This window comes from Podarcis bocagei, assembly GCF_964188305.1.
Source record: "Podarcis bocagei genome assembly, chromosome: 1".
Lineage (NCBI taxonomy): Eukaryota > Metazoa > Chordata > Lepidosauria > Squamata > Lacertidae > Podarcis > Podarcis bocagei.
The window spans coordinates 112,736,568-112,756,131 of NC_138125.1; the positions used below are offsets into that span (position 1 = coordinate 112,736,568).

Below are 19,564 nucleotides of genomic sequence, written 5' to 3' on the forward strand. Positions count from 1 at the left end.
ATAGAATTAGTTTGGGGAGAGCCAAATGGAGCTTGTATTTCAGCAGAACTAATGGAGTGGGTCTTGCTTCCCCATCTTTTCGTCTCCTGCAGCAAGATGGAATAGTGGCCATTACATGTTATTTAGCCCATGAAACCCCAGTTCTGAAGGAAACATTGACTTCTTATTGTAGCCATCAAGATGAAATCAGGCATGTGCAAAGGTGCCTTTAGATCACAGGTTACCAGTGTTTTTTGTCCTGTCAGCACATTTGCAAACTGGAGCAGCACTCATGGAACCACACACACACACACACACACACACACACACACACACACACACACACTATCACACATGCACCCACCCATCCAATAGTTAGGCTTGAATTGGGGGGAAAACACCAACTGGCTACAACAGAGTGGTTTCAAGCCTAAATTTTAACTGCAGACAGAGGGTGCCCAGGAACACGTTTGTGAGTACAAGTGCCCCATTCGGACACCCTCCTTAGATTACCAATATTTTATATATGCACCTTACAAATTTACACTTTATACAGCCATTGTTATTTCTAGGAAATGGGATTGGGCTAAATTAAGCCTCTGTGCATATCCTTCTCATATCTATATAACATATTGCGGTTGGGTTTTTTCCCCTCCAGTTGGTTTTGCTTAATAATTGGTTACTATTTCCCCTGCCCTACAAGATCAAAGCCTAGAATTAATGCAGCATTCTGATAAAGGATAGGGAGAGCATGGATGCCACCGCCCTGTAGCTTTGGGCAGCAGCTGTCTGCCAGTGACGGGGCGGCAGCTGTCTCCTGGTGACAAGAGTGATGACTATTCTGTAGACTTGTCATTCACAGCAGTGCCTAGAGTCAGACTGTGATCTCTGTGCATCAAGACTGAAATGTGCTCACATCAGAATGAAGAGTGCTCCGCTATGCATCCTTGTAAACAGAAAGATCCACAGGCCCCTTACAGGAAGAGGTGTCACATGACAGACTTCTGGCCTAATTTCAAGGCTTACCTCAGCAACAAATATATTTCTGGGACAGGGCTGCTCAAGTGTCGGGGCTGAACACCACTCTGATTCAGGATGGTACAGTGTTAATACAGTGGTACCTCTGGTTATGAGCTTAATTCGTTCCAGAGGTCCGTTCTTAACTTGAAACCGTTCTTAACCTGAGGTACCACTTTAGCTAATGGGACCGGCTGCACTGCCACGTGATTTCTGTTCTCATCCTGAAGTAAAGTTCTTAATCCGAGGTACTACTTCTGGGTTAGCAGAGTCTGTAACCCGAAGTGTTTGTAACCCGAGGTGTTTGTAACCCGAAGTACCACTGTACTAGATTAGCAAAATTCATGGTGTGCAAGGGAGGGGTGGTGTTTCTTGTCACTATTTCCCACCTTTTTACAATTAGCCTTTCCACTCTGATCAAGTACAGCAATAATAACACCTAAGTTGCTTTGAAGATGACATATCACAAATAAAAATCAATGGCAAAAAAATACAGGGTGGGGGAAATCCACATTTTAGAGCAGCACAGCACTGGGACATGATTGTTCCTACAATGCATCCAGCATTTTTATCCAAGACCACCAGGGCCCATTCCAACTCCCTCTCTGTTTGTCTCTTTCCTAGATTGCCAACTCTTGAAATAAAAAAGATGGCTCCTGGGTAGAACCTAGCAGCAGAACTGGGGCTACATGTTTTTGGTTGCCATACGTCCCAAATTTCCTGTACATAGCCGGTATTCAGCTTTCGTAAACAGCATCTAGGCTGAAATCCGGACGTATGGCAGCTCATGTTGGCAGTGTAGATTTCGGCAAACTTCATTGAAATTGGCTCTAAAACACTCAACTATGCCCCAAAAAGCTCAACAAGTTTTGTGTCTGGAGGACACACATGTATACGAGCAGTAATTATTGCATAAGCAAAGCAACATTAGAAATGCCTTTTTAAAAAAAATTGAAAGAATGATTTTCAAAATTACAATTGAATTGGGTGATGAAGGATGAATTGGATGCAGAGATGAGAAGCAACAACATGCAAGATTATGGACAGCAGGAAGGTTTGTCACCTGAAGGTAGATATGTGTGTATAATCTAATACAACATTTAAGGGGGGGATGACACACCCACCATATAAATAATATCAATATTAAGTATACTGAAATAATGAAAAAAAAATATACTACCCACTAATTAACAGATAAACACTTCCCCCCCTTTCCCCTCCCCACCCCACCCAAAAGTCTTGGGTTTAATGTGTCAAAGGGTTTGTTTGTTTTTGTTCACTTGTTTGTTCAATTGGTTGTAAGTTGCTTTGCGTTGCCCTGGGCAAGGTAAAGTGACTAACAAATTAAGTAAGTAAATAGTAAACTTCATTCAGCAAGATAAACAAAGTGACCAATAGGGAAAATGACAAAGAAAGACCATGTTGAAACTACTGAGTGCTGGCAGTGAACAAAAATAAAGGTTGATAATCTGATTCCTCTCAGTGAACTAAGGCCAGTGTTCACAAAATGGCTGCCAGAGGCAGAAATCTGAAAAGTATTGCCTCTGTAGTCCAAACCAGCTTTCCTATGTGTGGATTTGCCACACACCCTGGGGTCCCGTCCCCCCCATATCAGCAGAACCCTTTCTATTATAAGTTTTAAGACATTTTAAAGGTGTGGAGAAGAACCTCCAAACATCTTGCCTCACACAAAAGGAACACAAACGGGAGGAATTTAAAGATGCCCCCATTTGGCAGACGTTTTCTGTGCAGCCACCCAAATCTTTTGGCCACTCTTTGATGTCGCTCCAAAACACTGATGCCACTTCTTACACTTTGAAGTGACTTCTACTGCTGTTAGGATCGTCCTACTCACATGTAGGACCCTGGTAGAGACACATGCCCAACTGGCACGTTCTCTCCCTCCTGGTCAGTTGTTCAGGAGCTTCAAAAGCTTTCTCCAGTGACTGATACCAAGAGGCATCAGCACACTGAGGGATCCTGCAGAGTATTAGCAGTTCGTGTAACAGACTCAATAGCTCAGCATTTTGGCTAATCTACTTTATTTACATATAATACACTTGGAGCATTCTGACTTAGCTCCTTCCTCTTCCTCATCAGGCAGCAAAGAAAAAGAAACAAAGGACAGTAGTCCCACATCACGGAACACAGTAATAAAAACATCCTGTCTCTGTCACTTCCCACTATGTGGAATGAAAACATATACCATCATGTGATAGGAAACAATCCCATGACTGCAAACACGGAGCAAGAATCCTAACAAATCCCCCCCCATTACTGAGGGAGAAAGTCCCCTCGTGAGATCATATGCCCTAGCTTTCCGCTTGTACCTCTATGCCAGGGGTGAGGAACCTCAGGTCTGGGGGCTTCTCCCAAGGCAACGCACCCAGGCCGCAACCACATGCTTCACTGCCCCACTTCACACCCTGGGTATTTTTGCTTGGAGAGCCAGTGTGGTGTAGTGATTAAGAGCGGTAGACTCGTAATCTGGGGTACCGGGTTTGCGTCTCCGCTCCTCCACATGCAGCTGCTGGGTGACCTTGGGCTAGTCACACTTCTCTGAAGTTTCTCAGCCCCACTCACCTCACAGAGTGTTTGTTGTGGGGGAGGAAGGGAAAGGAGAATGTTAGCCGCTTTGAGACTCCTTAGGGTAGTGATAAAGCGGGATATCAAATCCAAACTCTTCTTCTTCTTCTTGGTTTGAACATGTCCTTGAACACACATTTTCCAAAATAAATATGCATTCTGCACTTGGTTATAAAATGCTACTGTCAGCTATCAGCGCCCCCTGGCATGAATACAGACAGAAATGAATCTGGTTGTGGTGTCGTGAACAACTGGAAAACACTGGGGAAGAACAACTTCACAGCACTCTAAGGCAGTAATGTGAACACACCCTCAGTTGTGTGAAGAAGCCAGCCTACTGTACAAAGATAAAACCACATGCATTGCGCTATCTTCTTTTGCCTCTTTCTGGCCCTGCCCACCATCAGCATGGTGGTTGCACGGAAGAGAATGATGCATTCAAACTGAAAAAGCTTCCCTGCTGCTCCTCTACACTACTTTTATTGAGGATTTGCTCTTAGCAGATGCAATTAGCAACACTAAGTTTTCCTCACTGATTTCGAGTTGAACATTTTAGTGAGTGCATACCAGGGTGCCTTTGAGATCCCCCCTCAGCATAACTGAGCCTCAGTGTTATTGGTTTTGCAGGAGTGAGCAAACCCTGTGTGTTCACTCAAATCTCAAATATCCGCTGGTTTTGCCAACCTGACAGATGTGACCATATTGCTTCTTCAACCTAATGGTTGTTAACCTTTGCCGGCAGCCATTTTGTTGAGGGCATGGCAGACAAAGATCCCTCACAAGAAGCACATCATTAAGCACAGATGCTACTACTCTGAGGAAAAAGAAGAAACAGAAGTCACTCATGGAGGAGTGGAGAAACCTCCCATGCCCTGGGTGCCTTAGTGTGGTCACATTAACACCATAAATTTAAAGTACTATGATACTACTTTAAACCATCATGGCTTCCCCCAAAGGATTCTGGGAACTGTTGTTAAGGGTGGTGAGAGTTCTTAAGAAACCCTATTCTCTTCACAGGGCTAAAATTCCCACAGTAGTTTTTAACAATGAATCCCTCTTCCCAGGGAACTCTGGGAATTATAGCTTTGGGAGGGCCATAGAGGGTATCCTAACAGCTCTCAGCAGCTTTGCCAAATTACAACTCCCAGAATTCTCTGGAGGAAGCCATGATGGTTTAAAGTGGTATCATAGTGCTTTAAATGTGCAGTGTGAATGTGGTCTGCCAGTCTCCATTCTTGCCTCTGAAGACAGGAAGGGATATTTGAAGGTTTTACCCCTTCCCAGCAGTGTTAGAAACTGAGATAGGAAAGCTAGGAGCTGAATGGCACCTTAAACCTAGGTTATGGGCTCAACAACGGAGTGCCTAGGTGCACTTTTTTTATAAGAAGAATACAAAGCTGATAATGAATGAGCTGCAGCTAAAATCTTATGTTTGTTTTTCACATGGTCTAGTCCTTCCCCTGCCCACCCCCCTAATATTCTTAAGAGGGTCTCTTATCCAGTCTTCAGAGAGTAGCTGGAAGCGGGGAGGCAGAAAAAGGCCCCCTGTTCCTTCTACTCTGCAGTTTTAATCTGAAATCTTAGGCGCAATACTGCGCCCAGAGCTCAGAAACTGTTTGTGCTAATGTTAGCTCACTATAACTTCAGTGGGGAAGCTGGCTAAGCTTCTAAGCAGTGAACTCTTAAACAAATCACTTCTGGCTCCCTCAAGAATGTATATTATCCACTTTAGACTTGTTGACAGAGTAGCTTGGACTTGGTTTTGCCTCATTATCTGCTGCTAAACTAAGATAACCCTATTTTTTTTAAACCACATTAGGTTATCATATGCCAAAAAAGGCTTTCTCCAGGTCTTATTAGTGATGTTATTTGATGTCTTTGCCCCAACATTGACAGTTATATTATTTTTCCCTATAACAAAGCCATCATATTTCAATATTTTGAAAAGTAGTACATTTCTCAGGGGAAATTTACCATTTATAAATTTTCTGCCCACTCCGGAAGACACTGCTTTCGCCTACCAAAAATAAGTCAAGCATTTCTGATATGAGAAATTTAGACAAGGAATGGTTTCCCAGCAAACACTGTCTATTGTAAAACTGAGATACCATAACCGACTTTTTGCAATTTCTATGGCAACCAGAATTTTTTATCTGCAAATGAAAAAGCAATGTGGTATCATTTTTTTGTTGCAACAAAATAATTGGCTGATCCAAGCACAAAAAAGGAGGAAGGACATCGCAAGGTTTAAATATTAACCACAGGTATTCAAACTGTAGAAACACAACATGTGTATAACTTTCCACACAAAGCATGTACCTTCCTTTTAATTCTATGGCCAGTTAGTACAAATAGCTAGAAAATGGCAAACATATAAAGGTTTCATTTACTTCAAGGTGTCATGTACTTCAACTGCCAGCTATTCACAGCTATTTTTAGTTTTGCAGCAGAAGTCAAGATATAACATGCAATTTTTAAGAACAGGAACTAGTCTCATTGACATTAAAATGCCTAATATGAGGCCTAATCAGTCATTCAGAGCTTTGTACTGCTTCTAGTTGAGGAATAGCCTAAATGTGAGGTCTAATCTAAATTCTGGTCTGTTCAGACTTAACTTCTCCCAGAGTTTTGTAATTAGATTTTTTTAAATCTCTCATATTAGGGGTTGTCAGTCTTTTGGGTCCTACAGGCACATTTGCAAATCAGAGGAACCGTCATGGGCATTGTGCGCATGCTGCAACTGTCCCATCCCATGAAAAGCACACACCCCTCCCCACACCGTCATCAGGCTTTTTAAAAAAAGCTTTCTATTAGCTAAAGAAGGCTTCTTCCAAGCCTAACATCAATGTGGGAGGGGACAATGCAGCTGTCAGGAAAGACCTCTACTGTGGTACCTCGGGTTACAGACGCTTCAGGTTACAGACTCTTCAGGTTTCAGACTCCGCTAACCCAGAAATAGTTCCTCGGGTTAAGAACTTTGCTTCAGGATGAGAACAGAAATCCTGTGGCAGCAGCAGCAGGTGGCCCCATTAGCTAAAGTGGTACCTCAGGTTAAGAACAGATTCAGGTTAAGAACTGACCTCCAGAACGAATTAAGTTCTTAACCTGAGGTACCAACTGTACAGCAGAGCACTGTCATTTGACTAAGTGGAAACCAGGCTTCAGAGAAAGAACAGAGAAGCATGGATATAAATTGCGAGCACACGTGCTGAACCCTATCTGTGGAGCCTACCCCACCCCCCAAAGAATGAGATGAGAGACCAAAGTATGGGTTCAAATTGGCCACAACTTTATTGAACTTCAGAATGTGAGAAACTTGGCATAGGCCTTGGCATTTAACCCTCTCAGCCTGAATGGGACTGAGGATGTGCAGGGCAATGGGGTGCAGTGGGAGGGGTCTGTAAAGCACAAACTTACACAGCGTGCCCTCCCACTTTACATCAGCCAGGAGTTTGACCTACATGCCGCCGCTCTAGGGACAGGGACTCCTGCAATCAACCCTTTAACGGGCCCTGCAAACGCCGACACATGGGGGGGGGTACATGAAATGCTCCCCCCCAACTCGAAGATAGACTAAAGGATACCTTGCCAAGGCCTAAAAACCGCCAAAGTTGTGACGAAACACTACGGGGAAGGCGAAACCTGCCAATGCAGGGAAAATTCCTTGCCGGTTCTGAATACAGCAACCATCTTATGACCATGGCAGCGCCTGCTGACCTGGAACGCAAAATATTAGGCTTCAAGAAAATATTATTGATTTGGGAGGGTTGGGTGGGTGAACCTGGAAGAGGAGGAAACAAAGTGAGGTTTGGCTGAAGGGGTCGGCCTCTTTTCCCTTGGCCCTCGCCACCCCCCCTCCCAAGCTGGCCATCCATTGTCCTCCCAGGCCAGAGGCGGGCGATGGCCACCCTAACACAGGTGAGAGGCACCCAACCAGGTAAGCTGGCTCTGTGTCGCAAACCCCGCCCACCTGTTGGGAAGGGAGGGCGGAAATTATTGTTATAATAGGCAAGGCATGCAACTTTCTTTTCTAGGATGTCATGGGAGCAAGAGGATGGCACCGGTGGTAGTCATATAGCTCACATTTGGAGGCGTTTATGAAAATTTTCTGAACAGTCAACAAAGGAATATTCCCTGCAACCACGTCCTCAAACATTCTAGTGAGGAAGAAATGTGGACTTCTTATCTTGGTGGATGTGATGGATTTAGCAAACCATCCTCTCTTTTGGCAAGCTTTCTGCCCAGCATTTTTGCCTTAGGTAGACCTCAGCCACAGCAACAGAGGTTATGACATGGTTCTTTATTGGCAGCAGATACTGACAGACACACAAACTGTACACAAGATATGCAAAAAATAATAATAATGAAACCAATGCTTTCTTTTTGGTAACTGTGAAACCCATTCATGTGGCCTCTCCCAATGATGCTGTCCTTTTGTAAAGAAACTGATGAAAATTAACTTCGGTGACCATCATACTAAATTTGTTTCTCAGGACTGTATGTCCTTGAAAATTAAGAATGGCAGCTGAAGTATTTCAGGATTTCAGAATGGCAGCTTTAGTGTTGCAGCTTTTTTGGTTGTCCATTGTGGCTCTTTGGCATCCTTTTGAGAATTCTGTGCACTGGGACACCATGAATTTTTTTTGTACCTTGAAGGTGGTTTTTTTTAAAATCCCCATATAAATTATTGCAGCTGTGATTCTCATTCTTGCAGTTTAGTTGTTATCACCAGTGTATGTATATTTTCCTCTAATCAGATTATGCCACAAAAAGTTTAATTAGTCTCGCCATATTGCTCCACCTCTGAAATGGCTTATGAAAAAGCCCCAAGGGTGAAAACAGCTGGGTTTTATGGACATATATTATGTATTAATCATTACTTTTAGAGTCTATAAAATTTAACAGAGAATAAAATATTCTCAATGAGTTTGGTTAACTGTCCTCCAATAATTTCGAAACAAGACCTTCATTTCTTATTCATTATAAAAATAAATAAATATTTGATAGTTTCAGTCATGTCTTCAAGCGATCACTAGGTGTCACTCCATTATCATGTCCATGCTTCGTTTGGTTTGCAGTTTGAAAGGAGATTTAAAGGAAAGTATTTATTCACATCTAAGGGTGTCGTGGATTGAAGCTATATACAAAAGCTATTCACGGAAAATAGTTTGAGTGGCATATGTGATTCTTTGCCTTGACCATCTAGGAATACTCTCTCTCTCTCTCTCTCTCTCTCTCTCTCTCTCTCTCTCTCTCTCTCTGTGTGTGTGTGTGTGTGTGTGTGTGTGTGTGTGTGTTGACAAATAGGATTGCTAAAGCATTTAATTTTATCAACACTTAATGCAACTATCCACGGGAAGTTCATAATTCATTTATTTCATAACTGAACAGATGACTTACACTTTTATAAGTAAGTACAAATGTGAAGTTAAGAGAAGCTTCGGCTTAACAAAAAGTGACAGATGAAAAACAACACATCTCAACCATTGTTGTGATCTATTGACAGGAGGCTGCCAATGTTAGGTGTATTTAGTACAAATCATTTGCTTCACATATCAATTAACCGCATGTATAAATCTATCTCGTGGAAATCAATGGCTGTATTATGGAATAAGCCCCACTGAATTTAGTAGAAATTATTTCAGAGTAAAGATGCACAGGACTGCTTTGTTTCAGAGCAATTCTTTGCACATTTTCTCAGATGTAAGTCTCAAGAAGGGCTTCAAATGGGCTTACTCCACAGTAACTGTGTTTAGGGTTGCATCCTTCATGTATCAGAATAACAAAGTTAGGTGCAGACAGGTACCTCTGGCCAACATAGGATACACAGAGACATTTTCTCACTTTCTCGTTCAATTTTCCAAGTACAATTAGGACACAGATTCTGTTACAGAAGTAATGGGCTAGGTTTTTTAAACATGCATGCTATACAGTGGTACCTCTGGTTATGAACTTAATTCATTCCGGAGGTCCGTTCTTAACCCAAAACCGTTCTTAACCTGAGGCATGCTTTCGCTAATGGGGCCTCCTTGCTGCCACCACACCGTCGGGGCAAAGATCTCAACCCAAGGTACTACTTCTGGGTTAGCAGAGTTTGTAACCCAAAGTGTTTGTAACCTGAGGTACCACTGTACTGAGATACAGAAAGTTATGCCAGATCTAGATTATCCTATCCATGGTGCTTTGGGAAGAAAGCATGTCACACTGTTCAGGGACAGGTAACTTTTGCTAATCTACTTGGCACACCTGCCTTTAAATACAGGTCTAGCAGGACTTCCAGCTAGCCCTATAATGCCCTTGAAATAATCATGGGGTGCAGCAGTTCATATCGCATTAATGAAAGCAGCATGCTTTGGAGACATGTTTTTTATCCATCAGTGTGATGGTCGTTGTTATAATCTCAGCTTTTCAATTCCCCTTCCCTAAATTTTCTTGGGTTATTCTGCATAGTGAGTTTAATGCATTATAACTACTGTACTCTGGTTCAAAAAATTGTTTGTTCTTTCCCTCTCTTTCATCCTGAAAACTCTTGTCTCCAGTCTTCAGGCTAGGTTTAAGAAATGGGTCAGCTTTGGGATGCATGTGCTAAAGGCTGCAAAAGAAAGCCAAATGCTACGTCCATGAATCTTGTAGATATTTGACATTTTCAGTTTATGCCCTTGGAGTCTGGTCTGACTTGCAGTGATTATGTGCCCATAGGCAGTTCACCTTGCATGTCCTTTTGTGTCATCTTCTGAACTTGTCGCTGTATGTCAGCATTAGATTGCAGCTATAGCTCAAGTCATATTCCTGGCTTCTCTTTGACTGTATTGATTCAGTCCGGTGATTTGAGAATAGCTGATGTTGCCTTTATTCAAGGCAAGGATTAGGAAGGGGATAACGCAAATAATTACAGACGTGTTAAGGGCCTAGAACATGTATGAAAGTTGTGGGTGGGCAGGATATGTGGAACAGGGGAGTTCTAAGGTGCCAGACTAAATCTGAAACTCTATTTTTGTTCAACAGTCCTACGGAAAGTGGTGGTTGACACTTCACGCTTACCTGGCTGCAAGGATGTCCCATTGAACTCAGCAGGACTGACTTCTGAGTAGTCATGTGTGCAGGAATGCACTGTGAGCCAACTGGCATTTTTGAAGAACGTGGAACAATACCAGATTGGAACTTAACCATAGGCAAACTGCTTTGTATCCGTATGCGTTAATGAACTGGTGAAAGGGAAGAGGACAAACATTTTTGTTAAAAGGCTGGTTATTTAGGGTAAGGGACAAAAAGTCAGTTAAGTTTCTCAGGGATCAGAATTAGGACCTAATATATCCACTTACTTTTGGTGGCCTTAGAAGGGAAATAGGAGTGTATTGACATGACATTGCTACGGCCTTTTTCGCTCAAGCTGGTAAAGATGCTGGGCAGAGAGAGAGAAGGAAGCGCATGTGTGGCTGCACATAGATGAAGTGCGTGAGAAATGCGGGGGGGGGGGAGAGAAAGATGTGTGTCTGTGATCTGTATGTGTACATATGTGTATATGTTTGGTGGGGCCACCTGGCACTGGGGAATGCTGTCTCTTATTAGAAATCAACACCATCGTAGGTATGAGAGAGATGAGAGACTCAGAGAGAATCAATATTGTATTATTTCCTTAATCAGGACCAGCAGGGCATAAGCTGAGTTCCTACAGTAATCATGAAGTTGTCTGGGGCCAGGGGAGCAGCAATGTATGCATTCTAATCTTGTGTTTTGCCATGCTGCCCATGGCAGCCATCTTGTGCTATGCAGTACCCCCTGTGGCAGCCATTTTGTGCCTATCACCAACAACACTTTGTCAAAATTTGAAATATGCCCATTGGTCCCAAAAAGGTTGGCAGCCCCTAATCTAAACTTTCACTCAATAGCTGAAGCAATGAGTAGAAACAATTCATATTCTCTTGTAAATCTAGCAATGCCAACCTATGTGGTTAACATTGAATTAACATGTGCATTTCTTAATTTGCAGAAAATTTATAACTTCATGGACTATTAAACAAATGGTTATATGAATGGTTATGAATGATCGTGATCAGATGTATGCTTACAAATGGCAGGGAGAAATTATGTAAGCAAACTGCATCAAAGTTGCGAAGTGCGCTGTCAAAGGAAATTAAAAAAAAATGATCGGTTATCACATAGTTTCTATTCCTTTTCATATATAAACACGGTTGCATTGAGATATCTCTTTGCTTATGTTAGAGAATATGACATGCAACAATTGCATAAACTTAAAGTAACAATAAACACTTATGTAAATGTTTCTGAATGTGCTAACCAAGTGTTGAAGTGCATACACCAGAATTATGACAAGTATTACAGATATGGAATTATGTACAGTAACATGCATTGTTTAGATTGAGGACCATACATAAAAGGTATTGTATCAATACCATTTAGAATTTATAGGAAGCGGGGAGGTGGGAAGCAGGAAAATAAAAATGTGTACTTCATACACTCTAGATTGTGCTATGAACTATGGGTATTTTTCTACCATATGTCTCATTGTTTGTGTTAGCAATAATGTCACACATGACTGCATAAAAATTGTCGTGTTTCTTTTGGCCTCTTGCTGCTTTTAATTTTTCTGTCAGTTTTCTCCCAATAATGCTGTTCAGTAAATTGCATTATACCATTGATCCGTAGTTAATCGTAGAATCGTAGAATTTTAGAGTTGGAAGGCAGTTGGAATCATTACAATAATTGTAATGATTTCCATGTCTGGGCAATAGTTCTTGCAGCAGTTATTTCCCACTGGTGTTTTATTGATTGATTGAAAATAAATATTGTGGGTGCAATCTGCAACATGTTCTTGACACCGTAATAGTGCGTTAGTGGTGGGTTTATTCTGCTTCAGTTTGTTCTGCGATGCTTCTCCAATGCCACATTATTGCTGTAAGGGCGGGCTATAGCACAACATAGGCAGAACAAAAATTAATAGGAACATTTGTGGTGTAAAGTGTTACAGGAATTTAAATTACTACACATGACTAAGTTAGGTCCATTAATGTCAGCTGGTCTACCCTGAGTAAAACTTATTTGAATGCCACTCATTACAATAATGCCTTTATGCAATATTTCTCACATATTGTGCCATATCAATAGCCTGAATGGAATTATTGGATTCCCAGGCATTTGGTGCTTCAGTGTCTGGAGTTGCTGAGTGCACTGCTGCTTTTTATATAAAAGTACCTAATGTTTCAAGTCAGGTTCATCAATCAAAATTTTCCATTGCAGCAGAGGGAGGGAGTAAAATGCACTGTTGAATGCTTTTATTCCTTTCCTTTATTTTATTTTTAAAAAAGATAATACTGCATTTAGCTTGCTGATATAACAGGGATTTAAAACAGAACCTGCAACCAGTTTTTAAATTATCCATATGTTAGTGACATCAGGGCTGGATTCCCATTCATGGAATTTCAGCCACTCACTTTTGGGTAGCTTCATTAAAACAAAAAAAATTCCTTCCAGTAGCACCTTAAAGACCAACTAAGTTAGTTCTTGGTATGAACTAACTTAGTTGGTCTTTAAGGTGCTACTGGAAGGAATTTTTTTTATTTTGACTATGGCAGACCAACACGGCTACCTATCTACTACTGGATTCATTAAAACAGTAAGGCTGCTGTGGGCACTGGTTTGCTGAAATTTACTGCTCTGAAATCTGGTGACCGGTGCCATGGCTTCATGCAAATGATTAATTTATTGATTTGCATCCAAACACTTTCCCCATATTTCTAGTTCGCTTCCTGCTGCCTACCTACAAATCGTTCCTTGCTGACAGGGTGAGAGCAGATGATTTATTTTGGACATAGAAAACAATACTGTATCGGTTCCTTAGCAATAGCTAACTAGGAAAATGTTTGGTTTGGCCATTTTCTCAGTGCAGAAATCCCACCTCTTCCTATTTTGGGTTTCAGCATGTTTTGCCTTGGCTTTGCTTATCCTCCTTCTCCCCACCCCCTCCCCAGCGTGGTTTGCACAGAACTGGTTAGAAGGGAGGAGGCAGAGGAAGAGAGAGCATTCCAGAGGATGCCAGGATGTCTTGTCTCTGATTGGCTGACCACCGCTCAATGGCTGGTGGAAGAAGGAGTGAACCTTTCAGTCTGCCTTGACGGAGCTGAAATAACAGAATCCCGATCACAGGTAATTCAAGGGGGTGGGGGAAGGGAGAGAGGACCGAGCAGATGGTTTTGTTGTTCTTGTTGCACAAGTCCTTGTTGCGTCGTATAAAATGCTTGCGTGCGCATTTGGTGCAGCCTGCGCAGTGCTAATGGCTTTCAGGCAGTTTAGCAATTTGCTAGTATTTCCTGCGTGTACATCTCTTCCAGTAAGCAATCCATATACAGTAAAATCTGTAGCTCATCCAAATCTCTCTGGCAACTTTCTTAACGTGTGAGCTAAGCTGTCAGTCTTAAGTGAAGGTGGAGCAGTTAGGGCACACAGCTAGCGAGGTGCACCGTGCAAAGCTTTTGCTAGACTGTAGATATTATGATCACAGCAAAAAGACAAGTGCTGGGAAATCAAAAGAGTGTTTCTTTAGGCCTAGGAAAAAAGGCACTGCATTTGTTGATGTAACATTTGGTCAAGATACGGGCTCTTTAGGCTGTTAATGTGCTATTGGAAGAAGTGAGGAAACAACTTCTAGTGGTCAGTGGCTTTAACGGGTTTCATCCGTGCTTTCAGTTATTGAATGAATATCCCATTCCCTCATAATTTGTAAGGGAAATTAGTTGCCCTATTCAAAATAAGGCATTTTACAGTTTAGTGTACCGTTTAGTGTGGATTACTATTGATTTGAAATACCACTGATTTTCTAGCACTGATATTTCAGTGGCTAAAACCAGCGGAAAAACACATCAGCTCACCATGTTTGCTGTTCGGTGCACTAATTTAAATCATGGCAATAAACAATATTGGTTCAGCAGTTAAAATTGGGTTATTGTGCAACTACATGTACTAGGACAACATACACTGACCTATATAGTTTTCCTAGGAGCGCTACCAACTCCTGGTATAATTTGGAGTGGGAGCTTATATCTAATGGTGCTGCTAACACCAAGGTTGCAGGTTTGATCCCCGTATGGGATAGCTGCATATTCTTGCATTGCAGGGGGTTGGACTAGATGATCTTCAAGGTCCCTTCCAATTCTACAGGTCTGTGATTCTGTATAGTGTCAAAGAGCTGCCTATTAAAATGGACAAAATATTGTACTGTATTGCATCAAAAGAGTGAATATTTTAGAGACAAAAATCATGCAGCAGGAAGCTGAAGATGTGAAGTGAAATGCCCTCTCTTTATGTAATGGCATTTCTCGGTACTGAAACTGGTGCATTTCCCAGTTAATGTATCGAAATCAAAATGCTGATGGGAAACATTCTATATATGAATAATAAATTGAGGAAAAACAAATGCACAAGGATGTACAATTCATATGAAGAGTGATTCTGGTGGGCATGCACAAAAAAACTGCAGTGAATCCCAGCTTTAAATATGAAGGTGGTCCTCATTCTTTAATCTTCTTCTGTGTGCCATAACATAGTAGTAGATCTCATGCTCTGGTTACAAATGGTCCCATGCCAAAGATCCCTTGTATCACCCACCTAATACAATCTGTTTCCAGAGGTAGGCTGGATCTTCACCCAAGAGAGCCTCTGCCCCTCAAAACAGACAGTAATGGCTAGATGGATTGACTACAGTGGTACCTCAGGTCAGGGACGCGGACTTATAAAAAATATTGGGGGGGCCCGGGAAAGCTCATGAATAATAAATAAGCTCATGAATATGCAAATAAAGTGGGGCCGCCTCCTCGTGAGAGAATAGGGGAGAGCGTGCTGCGCCTATTAATCAGCTCCGAAGGAAATTGGGTGGAGCTTTTGCTCGGGAGGGAGGGCAGGAGGCATGCAGCCCGACCCTGTACATTTTGGGCTGGGGGAGGGGCGGCGATGGCGCTCTGCTGGAGGGGCGCCGGAGATTATTGGGGGGGCGGAGCCCCCCCAAACGAATTTTTGAGGGGGCTCGGGCCCCCTCAAGCCCCATGGAGTCGGCGCCTATGCCTCAGGTTAAGAACTTAATTTGTTCCGTAGGTCCGTTCTTAACCTGAAACTGTTCTTAACCTGAGGTACCACTTTAGCTAATGGGGCCTCCCGCTGCCGCCACACGATTTCTGTTCTCATCCTGAAGCAAAGTTCTTAACCCGAGATACTATTTCTGGGTTAGTGGAATCTGTAACCTGAAGCATCTGTAGCCTGAGGTACCACTGTATAAGTAAATTCTTGCAAATGACAAAGGCCATATTGTACATTATGCAGGCCAGAACACCAGCACTGGTTGTATAGTTCTCATTCAATTAGGCACTGCAATGTACAATGTTGCGCTGCACACCCATTGTTTTCAGCCCAGGATTATTCTGTGGGCAGGGTTCAACTAATGAGCTCTCTGGAAGTCAATGCAAAGACTTCTCTGGAAGTCAATGAAATGCCACAACATGGCTCTCCGACTTCTCCGCCTACGCACCTCTGTATCCTCCCCTTCCCAATTGGTTTGAGGGATCAAGAGAACCTCCTGGAACAGAGGATGGGGGAAGAGAGGGCAGATGATTCCACCAGGCAAACAGAAATGCTTTCGCTCATGGAGTGATGCGCTTCGCTCTACTTTGAATGCCTCCCTTTGAGCCTGGGAAAGCTGCCATCAATCTGTACTATGCATGGTCTTTGCTGCTACTTCTTTTTAGTGTATATAGAGTATTCTGTCTAAAATAATATGCACATTTGCAGAGTATCGTACACACACACACACACACACACACACTATTTTGATAAGTCTTTATCTTCTTTTGTTGCTGGTTCAATAGAAGGGAGCTTCAGTATATGGTAATAATCCTTAGAGCAGCCTTCACCAACCTGGTGTTTTCCAGAGGTTTTTGACTACAAGCCAGTCATCCCAGACCATTGTTGATGCTGCCTGAGAGCAAAGGAGTGTCAGGCTGGATCTAGACATATTTTAAAAAGTTACAGTGGTACCTTGGGTTAAGTACTTACTTCATTCCAGGGGTTCGTTCTTAACCTGAAACACCTGAGGCACCACTTTAGCTAATGGGGCTACCTGCTGCTGCCTTGCTGCCGGAGCACAATTTCTGTTCTCATCCTGAAGCAAAGTTCTTAACCTGAAGCACTATTTCTGGGTTAGCAGAGTCTGTAACCTGAAGTGTATGTAACCAGAAGCGTATGTAACCCGAGGTACCACTGTACAGGAAAACACATTATAAAGCTCATAATGTAAAAAAAGATTGAGAGAAGTCTAAAAGAAAAAAATCCCACAAGGAGAAGAAAAAATCTGGGTATGAAAGTATTTAAAAGGACATTACCCCATCCCCCACTACATAAACACACATGTGGGAGAAGTGTGGGAGGGCAATTAAATATTAAAAATACATGGGGGAGAAACCCAGCTAAATATTAAATGTGATCATTATTTAGTATTCCTGTTCAACTTTGTCAAAAGCAGTGGTCCAATACTTCTTTCAAAATCCTGGCATTTCCCTTCCCCTTTCTGCCATTCCCCCCCCCCTTTCATACGCCACCTTTTTTTTCAATTTACAGATAATTTTAATGGATCCCCCCATTACTTATAATGCTTACCTTTTTATATTTCAAATGTCTTTAGTAGTATTCAGTTTAACATTTATCTGTTCAGAGTCAGGCTGTGTATACTACCCCATTTGTAGCACACCAAAAAACCAACCAACCAAACAAACAAACACCGTTTTCCTCAATCAGGAATAATTCATGCTCATCTGCAATGTGCTGCTTTCCATCTAGATTGAGTCGAGTTCCTGGCATCCTCAAGGGTGGGTGTGGTCACCTGATATGCATTTGAAACCTCCCGCTTGATTAGCTTATCCACATCATTTCCTCCCTGCACCTGCCCCAGGTGAGAGAATAAGGAAATGGTAATTCCACTCTTGGTATATTCTCACCCCCAATGCCATTGGACAGGTGTGGCTCCATTGCCAGGCCCACTGACATCTGCTTCCCCATTTTCAAGTAGACACATTGTAGTAGAGTAATGCAGAATCGATCTGCAGCTAGCTTTTATTTTCAGAATGAAACCCGTCTCTCAAGAAGCGCTTTTTAGGGGCAACAAATATGCATTAGGTCCAGATTGTGTGTGGCAGTGGCGGGGGGGGGGGAATGATACTCGATTTCCATTGATTCTAGAATAAAATGACATGTGTACACAGTCTGTGAGCCTCTTCTCTGACTCCGCTTCTCTTCCCAGCAATTCCCAAACTCGGCTCTCCCACAAGCCCGAATTCAGTGACTAGGAGCCGTGTGGGAGCAGCTCCCGTAATCAAGAGAAATTGGTAGAAACAGATCTTAGTTCAACACATATTTCAATTATTCAGTTTCCTTGGAAACCTTCTACTGCAGATGGATTTGCCTTTCTGTGGCTAAAAATATCCACCTAGCCCCTCTTACAATAACAAGGAACCGAGAAGATGCAGAACGGGGGCTACGCGCAGCATTGCCTCGCTAATTTTCAAAGTTCTTTAATAATTGTGTGAACCACAGACCTGTAATTTCTTATCCTGTGCTACCTTTCAGTGCTTCTGGCAAGCATTCATCCGCCTTGTAGAATGGAGATAAGCCCACCAGCCTTGGCTTCAATTCCTACTTGGGAGGGCGGGGAAGGAAGGGAGTGCTTGTGTGGGAGGCTGGGAGATAAAAGGTTCCAGTAGCTATGAAAGTGGGTGGTAAATGTAGAAAAAGGAACTATTGCAGCTCTCTGAAATCCCTGCATTGCTCCTCTCACACAAAAGATGCCCGCTTCCATTCATTTAAGCAGCAACAAAGTTAAGCTTTGTCTCAGACCCTTTAAGATTTGTGTGTGTGTTTGTTTTGGCTAAATGGTGACAGTCTTCTTCCTGCACAATGCTGAAGGTTTACCAATTTACAGTGGTACCTCAGGTTAAGTACTTAATTCGTTCCGGAGGTCCGTTCTTAACCTGAAACTGTTCTTAACCTGAAGCACCACTTTAGCTAATGGGGCCTCCTACTGCCGCCATGCCACCGGAGCACAATTTCTGTTCTTATCCTGAAGCAAAGTTCTTAACATGAAGCACTATTTCTGTTCTTATCCTGAAGCAAAGTTCTTAACATGAAGCACTATTTCTGGCTTAGTGGATTGTGTAACCTGAAGCATATGTAACCTGAAGCGTATGTAACCCGAGGCACCACTGTAATTCCTGTCCGGGGGGAGTTCTTGCATTTTCTGCATGTGGGTTTTAATAATATTTTGGGTTTGATCCAAACTAAGGCCTGGGAGTAACAGTAGACACCGTTAGGATTGCATTGTTAGTCACTGTTAGACCAGAGGCAAAATGACCACTGGGAGAAGGACAGAGAGAAAAACGCCACGGTACACCTATCAGCACAACTGGACACCTTCATCCATCTGCCCCAGCTGCAACAAAACATATCTCTCCCGTATCAGTCTCTACGGCCACAGCAGGCACTGCAACTCTCCAATGGTTTACTTCACTCCCAAAGGCACACTCTTCCATTATATCTTGAGACAGATGGATACCAACCATACATTAGTCATGCCTAGAGAAGACCCATTGCAAAGAAAGTTAGCCAGTCATCCCTTTGATGATATTATTATTATTATTATTATTATTATTATTATTATTATTATTATTATTATTATTATTTACTATTAGTTATTAAATTTGCATACCAATGATCAGTAGAGCTACTTATGATGACTAAGTAGATGTGACTATGGTAAGTCTGGATCCAATAAAATAAGGACATTTAACTTCATTTATTTCAGAGGGGTTACACACAAAATGTTATCCTTCATTGATCCTGCTCTTTATTGATTTTTAAGTACTTGTAAGGCTGAAATCCTACAGTAAGGAGGAGGCGCTGGGGGGGGGGGGAGTGAAGGCAGGTTTAG

At 42.3% G+C, this 19,564-nt stretch overlaps 1 protein-coding gene across 2 annotated transcripts in view; it reads left to right on the forward strand.

Annotated features, from left to right (window-relative positions):
- Nucleotides 1–13,616: 13,616 nt before the first annotated feature.
- The window catches only part of CSRNP3 (cysteine and serine rich nuclear protein 3), an 89,251-nt gene continuing 83,303 nt past the window's right edge, over nt 13,617–19,564 (forward strand). For both annotated transcript variants that reach the window (XM_081170208.1, XM_081170209.1), the window contains exon 1: nt 13,617–13,746. The gene's annotated coding sequence lies outside the window, so the exon portion shown is untranslated. The remainder of the gene's footprint in view (nt 13,747–19,564) is intronic.